Raw genomic sequence first — 8,658 nt, 5'->3', positions numbered from 1 at the left:
AACCAGAAAGTGGAAGTAAGATCGAGGGGCAGGGGGATGGGGGCCAGAAACTTTCTTTCTGTGAAGTGGAGCTTTTAGGCTTGTGATTTTGTAATGGTGAAAATCGGGTTTAACTACATTTCTATCTGTTTACAGTCTTGAAATAACTGGTCTGACTTTACAGCATAACAATTAAAAAAATCTTTCAGCAAGGAGGAGAGTCTCAATGTGGCCTTTAATAGAATGATAATGTAAATAATTAATGATTTCTGAAAAAGAATTATGAATGAGCTGGTGGAAGGGCTTTGCCTGTCTCTTGAGAGTGAGAAGGATCTTGATTTATCTGTGGAGGCTATGCCTGTGGATTTTTAACAAGGGTAAAGCAGAGAAAGGCTGGTTGAAATGTATGAGATCTCAGTGAAATAAAAACAGAGAAAGCTCTGAGCTTATAATCAGATAAACCAGATCTTTTTTTTTTTTCTTTAAAGGGATGTTCTGAAAGAAGCTGCAAATAACTTCTAATCTGTCATCAGTACTGAGGAAACAAATGAACAGTTATGAATGGCACAGGATCACATAAATAAGTATTTAAACAGTTTGAGAGCCCTGTGTGTGCTAATGCCACTATTTAATTCATTGTTTGGAGTTCTGTCATTGTGGGATAAGGCTGTTATTTGTAGGGCTCACAAAGGGAGCTACATGTGGAGTCTGTAAGGGCCAGCCTTGGAGAAAGTCAGGGTGAAGAAGATAGAAAAGATGGTGAGAAAATACTCAACAGTCATAGCTGCATGAAGCATGGCAGTTAAGGAAGACGGATATGATCTTTGCCTCTAAAATGCTTATGGATAAGTAACAAAGATGCTTTTAGGGAAGGGAAGTACTTCTAGATGGATATAAAGATCCAGTGTCAATTCCAGTGGCTTGCCTATGCCACAAAGGTGGAATGAGGTGTTACTTCATTTTCTATGTTCACCCTCACTGTGTACCTACAGAAGGTGGGAATTTCTGTGAGAAACTAAATTTAGTCCTAAATTCAACTCTGAAATGTTGCTAAAAGGAGTGAGAAATGCCTAGAAAAGCTAAGCAGGCTGCTTGTCTCTTCAGCTGAAAAATCTGCATTTCATGTCTGCTTTTCAAGCTAGCATGAAACCTCTGACAGCTACTTGTCTCATTGAGCATTGCTTTTAGGGCAGCATCCCAGGTGAAATCAATGTTGCTCCCACCTTTGGTGCTTGAAAAACCTCAGCCTTGCTCCTGGATGGGAACCAAGCCACAATAATGCAGGCATTTACCAAACCCAACAAAGTATTTCTATAATTTCATTTGGGACAAAAGGTGGAAGCAACACAGAAGTCTCTGTTCACATGTCATCAGGCTGTCAGCTCATGTTTTAGAGTCGTAACACCTTCTTGAAGGTGGGCAAAAAACCCCTCCTCAGAGTCTGTTAGCTGACCTATGAAGAGCTGGTTAACTGTGGTACACCAGTGTTTGGTTCTGATATGTAAGGTGATTTTATTTTTTTTTTTTAATCTAAATTCAGATGTAAATTATTCAAGAACAAGCTTTATTTGACAGGGATATGTCAATTTCCAGTTATGTTCAAAAGCTTGTCTATAAACCCATGATTTTTTCAGTGCATTGGAGTGAAAGGTTAGTATTTGCATGCAGATATTCAATTTACCTGTATGAAACTTTGAAAGACTGTATTGTTGACCAAATAGGCCTGTTTTACAGTATGAAAGGGATCATAAGAGATGTCTTTGGTATTGCATGTGTTGTAATATTAGGTTGAAATTAGTAAGGTTTATTCTTTTCTTTTTTTCTGCTTTTTCCTTCAGGAGAACCACAGTAAGAGAAAGACATGAAATATCTTTAATGGAATTCTGCTTTTGATCAAGCCGTTAAAAATGGATATGAACATTTTTTTCTCATGTGAGGTAAGTATTCCCAGAGAGATATTAAAAAAAAAAAAAAGAAAAAAACAAATGGAAGGAAAACTGATTCATTTCACTTAGTGTTGCTTGTCACCACTGCTGTTCTGTCCAGTAGCTTTTGGTCAGGTATTTTAGAGTTATAGAATCTGTTACTTGGAGAACCTTATACTGGAACTGTTAACTGAAAAGTCCTGGAATTAATCCTTTCACTTACAGGATTAGTCACCTTTGTTCTGATATTCCAGTAGATAAAAACAAATGTATAAAGGATCTGTTAGGGTAATGGGCGGCTTCTGCATATAGTAGCTTTTGACCCAATGTCAAGCTTTTCTTCAAAGCATCAAAGAAACGGAAACTGCTAAGTCTAATTTTCAAGAGTGAATAGTTACACAGACTAACTGCAGATGCAGGAAATGAGTGAGATCCTGGGATGAAGAAAGAGTTTGTACCACAAATATGCAGGTACTTTTTTATGCAATGAGGCAGCTTTCTCTGTTCCTGCTCTGGGCAGCCTAGGAAGAGGTGGAGCTGTTGCCAGCCTGAAGACAGGTGCATATTAATAATACTGTTGCCAAGTCCCATGCACAGATCTTCACTGGTTTATAAAGTAAGCATGTGAGTTAGTAAAACCAAATACATCACCCAAATTTAGGATCATGGGAAAATTCAGGTTGTAAGGAACCTCAGGAGGTCATATAGTCCAGCCCCCGTGCTCAAATTTTTGAGTAGTCAATTAAATAAGGTTGTTTTCACCTATTGCCCTTTCCAGTCTGTTACATGTTCAGAAGCATTAGAAAAAGGTGGTTTTGTATCTTCCTGTGTATATTAAATGTACATTATAATAATGCAGATATGAACATAATGTGACTAAAATTTGTCAGAAGGGAAAATATCTTAATTAAAACAGGATTGTACAAGAATGGTCTGTTTCTCTGAACAAAGGAAACAAGAGGTCTCTGATGTATTCATTTCTTGCAATTACAAATGGAACCTGTACAGGTCATCTAACACAGTGACACACTGCCAATATTCTTAAGACAGGTTCCCTGCAAGAATGAGCCCCTTCCCAGGCCTCTCCAGGGAATCTATTTATTTTCTTTCTCATGTAAGCAAAATTGCTTTCTCATAATAAAGGGAAGGGAAGTGAATACATTGCTTATCCTGCCTGATACATGTTACTGAAACATTTCCTCTGAAGTATAAATATTTGTTCATGGGAAAACATAGTGACAATGGGAATAAAAATAAGCATCTTGTCAGGAAGCTTAGGGAGCAATCTCTCCCCTGGGGCTCTCAAAGTAAACACAAACCAAGAGCTCCCCCCCATCATTATGTACCAAACAGAACATTTTGTGAGCCTTAGGAATAACTACTTCAGTGTTTTGGCAGGGAGAGTCATACAAAGAAAGGGTTAATGCTGCCAGAAGCAAGAGATTTCAGCATTCGGAGCCTGATAGGAGGGTCATTGAAGTGAAGAGACACTTGGTTTACTTTGGATTTATGCTTATCTTAATGTGCTTTGAATTGATCCCTCAAAATTGGTAATTTAATAGCTTTAATAGTTACATTAGTAACTTAATGAGCCCCCTTCAGCACATCCTCAAAGACAAACATATACTTTGTGAACAAAAATAGAAGTAATTTTCTAGGTAATGCAGTTCCTGAAAGCCAGTATATAATATTACATGTATGCAAGTTGTGATGCTATGAATTATTTAATATACACTAAGAGTGATCTCAGCCGAAGCACTTATTAAGGCAAATGGCATACCTAAGAACCCAAATATCTCTCTTCGCCTTTGCTCCCAGTGTGAAGTCTTACTTCTCAGCCTGATTTTCTGTCTCTAAATGAATTTCTGGGTAACACACATAGCTTGTGTAATAAAGCTACAGAATAATGTTCTCAGACAATATATTCTGTGAACTTGCTGTTTCCACATCTGTTTCTGTTGCTTCTGTGATTGCATCTCACTTCTTGAAGAGAACATATCTTCAGGTCTGGACAAAAGTTAACTTACATGTTGTCGTGTTCTTGAGCCAGAAAATGATACATCTGTGGAAGGCACATCTTTGTAGAGGTATTATTTGCTCCTTAATAGCCTGGTCACAGCTTATTTGCTTATGGGCTTCTGTGTCACTTGAGGCATTATAAGACAAGTAGTAGTAAATTTAGCTCTCTGGTTAAAGAAGCTACTGCTCTCTCGGAGATGACTTTCTCCACAGTCAGTGAAATAAAATGGGTACATATGTGTTAGCCACTACAGCACAGAGTCTGGCAATTTAATTCATGTAATTCAGACAATCCAGATAGGTAAAAGCAAAGAGAGGGGTGTGTGTAAAATAATAACCTTCAGTAGAATTAAATGTAGGAGAACAAACTTTAAATTTAAAAACTGCTTGAGTTAGTTCTTCACGAGCTTATGATTGCTTGTGACTAGATACAGGAAAACTGGGGGACTGCTGTGTGTCTGTGGTTGGGGTGTTGGGGGAAAGGACAGTGTTGCTGTTTGTTGCTTTTAATCCTTGTAATTAAATTTACGTTCTCTAGCACCGTCTATCACAAACTGTTGAAATCCTGACCTAAGCACATTTCTAAATTCATAATAGTATTTTATGTGCTTTTGATGAAGGAGAATGCATAGGTGGTGTGTGAATAATTCAGAATCAGTACTGAACAAAAATTCTTTATGTGGGAAACAAAGAAAGAAATGATGCAATTACGAAATGTCCATTAATTCAGGGAGTTTAAGCAACAGAGTACCCAACACAAGAAATCCAAGTTGTGATAAAAAAGCAGTGCTGTCACCCCAGAGCATCCTCTTGCCAATTGGAATTACCTGGAATTCACACTTTTGGAAGCAAGGCCCTAGCTCAAGATGGGGATTTGCAGCCAAAACCATGTTTAGTGTGCTAACAGTACCTGAGTTTTAGATACTTGCTTGTTCTTACTACTTTGTCACTGGTGAAATGGGCTCCTAAATGGGCAGGAGTTCCAATAATTGTCCTGAGCAATAGGTACAGTTTACACCTGAGACAGATATATATGTTGTGGCCCTTATGACTACCCATGTTTTACTTCTTGATTTATGGCTATTGCTTAACACTACAACTCCTTAAATTTGGCTCTTCTATTTCAGATACATGTTTTTGACTTATGTTATATTGCTTAGACATATATGTGGATTATTGGTCTCTAAATAAAGAGGAAAGTTTCAAAAAATACTTCCCACTCTTCAAAGGAAAATACCTGTGGGTCAGGATTTTTTTGAGGCAATGCAACTGTCTCCATTGGAATTTCTCCATGGGTTAATTTGGTTCTTTTCATCTTCCTCTCTTTGTGTGTTTGCAACAGTGGTTCCCACTGGCAACACTATAATTAAGGAACTTTCAACATTTCTCTCACGATAATAGTACAATAATATTTTAGCTGTATTTCTGAATTTCGGCTAGAAGCTTAATGTAAGAAATAAGTGCTATTCACCTATTTTAAATTGGAATGGTGGAGAAATGTTTATTTTCTGTAACAGATATAATTATGACAAAATTTTGTAGGCAGTTACTTCTGTAAATAATTCATACTTTTTCTTGCAAAAATATTTTAGAGATGAGTTGGGGGAGGCATTCAGTTCACTTGAGGTTTCTATAATGCTACAAAATGCTTTAGCACTTTTGCCAATATATATGGGGTTCTTTAAAAATAAAAAGCTACAGGCCTTGCTACTTTATTGAAAAAGGGGAAAAAACAAAACCACCCTGTTAGTAGAATTCATAATGCCTTAGCAATATGACTTCCAAGCAATGACTGCATGAGAAATTTCAAGGCACTGGAATAATTTTGATTTTGTTAAAGCTCCCTAAATGCCTGATTAAGTTCAAAATCACTGCTGGTGGTTCTAGTTTGTTTTTAATTTCACAAAGGTAAATTCTGCTCCTGACATATTTAAACGCTGCGGTTATCTGTTTGTATATGTGTAATTGGAAAGTGATGTCTTTTTCTCCATACTTTGCAAATCACACAGTATACAGAGTAGCTTTAATTCTTTAAGCTCACTGTCTTTTGCCTAATCTGTCTTTGAAGCCTGTAACAATGATACTTTGACAGCTCCTGGACGTAATATGTTTCACACTCTCTATAAAAACTGCATATATGTGGGAGAAAGGTGTGCTTTCATGGTTGATGGCTTTTGAATGGTATCATTAAAAAAAGAACAGAATCCTTTGTGGTAACTATTCCTAATAAACAATTTGGGAAAGGCTCATCAAACAGCCTGCAGTGAAACGTGCAACCTGCCTTCATTCTCTGCTTCTTAGACTGGAAATCACTTGTGTGCATTCACTTGAATGGGTCACTTGTGTGCATTGCTCTCCAATTTCTGCAATTACTATCATCCTTCAGCTACACAGTTTTGCTAGAATTCATAGAAAGTGTTTCAGGGGGAGAAATACGTCCATCAGAACCAACCCTGCTAATATTCTTTCTGCATACGATCTAAGCCCTTCGTTCATTGGGGAAACAAAAAAGTAGTAACTGGATTTGCTTAGACATAATGAAGTAAACCGCTAAAATAGATAAGCAGCGTTTGGACAGTAGAAACCTTATGTTGATATAATCCAGTATAACCTACTGAATTTAAGTTTGTGTTGCGGAAATGCAGTCTTTGCAAAGGAATCTGTGCTAGTGTAACTAAATTATGTCATTAAACCAATATAGATGGTTGGAAAAGGCACAAGGTTTTACCTTCCTGGCAAAGTGTTCTCATTCAAAAAACGTATGGTTCAGAAGTAAAGTAGTAACAGGAGTTTCAGACTTTGAATTTGGATCTTGAATGTCTAAAGTCACTGTGTTGCTACTGTGCAGAATCTCACTGTTCAAAATAAACGAAGAATTGTACTGTAATCTTTGGGGGGGGAAACTGTAATCCAAACCAGTACATTCTTTGAACAACCTAGTGGAAAAAATATTAAAGTAGTAGGTGTTCATTCGGTGCTGGTTTTTTTCAGCTACTTTGTTATATATCTTCATCTTTCGAAGACAAGCAAGTTGCAACTAATTCTATGGACATTTTCTTCTTGAATTATCACTTGAATTGAAGCCCATAGGAGTCAATTGAAGCGCTTCCCCATCAGTTTTAGTAGGATTTATATCAGGCTCTTAAGCCATAACTGGGATCTTTGCTTTCCTGTCTAGCTAACTATGGGACAGAGGTGCAGGTAAATTGTAGTTAACAAGGCTGTTTCTCAAAGATTAATGATGGTGAGATTAAGCTGCCCTTGATTCTACAATTTAATCCTGCTCTGTTGGTTTGGCACCCTCTAAAGATCAGAACATGGATGTTGGCCGCTCTTCTTGCATATAAGCAGTGATTCGGAGACCAACAGTACTAGTCTTTGGCAACTGTGAAAAGGGGGAGAAAATCCACTTTGCTTCTCTTCCCCTTGCTGCCCTTACCCTATACCTCCCAGTTCCTGTAATTAGAGATCAGTGTTTAAGATTTATCCTCGTGGTCTTTCTATAGCACCAATATAAGCAACTCAGAGTAGTAATAGCATGTAGTTGCAGAGATCTCTATTTATGTATTGCTCCTGTAGAATTTATGCGATCTTTGACCAATATTTCAGCTTCTAAAATTTGGTCTACATTTTGTATCCTTCCGCATATAAAACCATTAGGCTTTTAATACATTAGGTGATTTTTACAAGCCTCAAAAGACAGGGAGAGCATTTACAATGCTTTAAAGAATGAGAGCTGGTCTATTTATATATGGCTTTTAAAGCTCAATTGCTTGGATCAAGAGTGGGAAATAAAGACTGTGTTTGCCATTGAAAACCTCCTCTTGTAGTATAAAAGGGTTCCAAGATATCACTGTCTCTTTGAAACTCGGTACTTGGAAAGAAGTACATTTTGACTGATCTACGTAGAGGGGGGACAGAGGCTGACAGCCAGCCAGAAAGTCAGACAGACAGAAAATCTTCCCCAGTTGACTGTTTGTTATGACACTTATTTTATTCCACAAAGAAGTTCTATCCATTCCATTAACACCTGACTAGATGGCAGAAAGTTTTAAGAAACTCTCTTAAGAGTTATGCAGATGCCAGCAACTACAGGTGAGATAAATGGGTAACATAGTACAGGCATTAAATCAGTTCTTCAAGGTGAGGATTTGCTCCTGGAATTAGCGTTTCATATATGTGTGAATGTTGCCCTGTAAAGTGGCAATAAAGAGTTATTCTGGGCTAAAAATGTATTTCTGGTATGTTGCAGTCTGTGAAGAGAGGCAGTAGTCAGGGACAGAATTGTCAAGAAGTTAGAATAATTCTTCTCATATTAGTCCAACTTTCACAACTGCATTAAGCGTAGCATCACTCTTAATTTTGGTTAGTGAGCTTTATAAAATACAATACTTCAATAGGTTGCCATAGAGGGAGATTTTAAGATGAATCTCCTGTACCTTGGAGAACCCCTTAAATACTGGAAAGAGGTGATAAAGCAGACATGCTGTGGAGAGTTGGGGAAAAGTCTTATGACACTTCGGCAATCACTTCCAGTTTCATTCCCCTGCTAAATAGCAAAATGACACACATTCAAGAAGAAATCCTCCTGCTAGTCAGTTCTTCCTATTTAGCTTCTGTTTGGAACTGTTTTTATAAGCTGATTAAATCTTTCTTACCTGTGTTGTAGTTCTGAAGATCTAGAAGTAGAGAATATAGCAAATGCAAGCTGTTGCAAACTTGGTACCATTAACAA

General features: G+C 37.4%; 1 protein-coding gene across 1 annotated transcript in view; it reads left to right on the top strand.

The window, feature by feature from the left end:
• Positions 1-1,817: 1,817 nt before the first annotated feature.
• RHOBTB1 (Rho related BTB domain containing 1) overlaps positions 1,818-8,658 on the top strand; it is a 52,132-nt gene continuing 45,291 nt past the window's right edge. The window contains exon 1 of the mRNA XM_074154746.1: positions 1,818-1,916. The gene's annotated coding sequence lies outside the window, so the exon portion shown is untranslated. The remainder of the gene's footprint in view (positions 1,917-8,658) is intronic.

The sequence above is a fragment of the Numenius arquata genome, chromosome 10, assembly GCF_964106895.1.
Source record: "Numenius arquata chromosome 10, bNumArq3.hap1.1, whole genome shotgun sequence".
Lineage (NCBI taxonomy): Eukaryota > Metazoa > Chordata > Aves > Charadriiformes > Scolopacidae > Numenius > Numenius arquata.
This window is presented reverse-complemented; position numbering and strand designations above follow the sequence as displayed.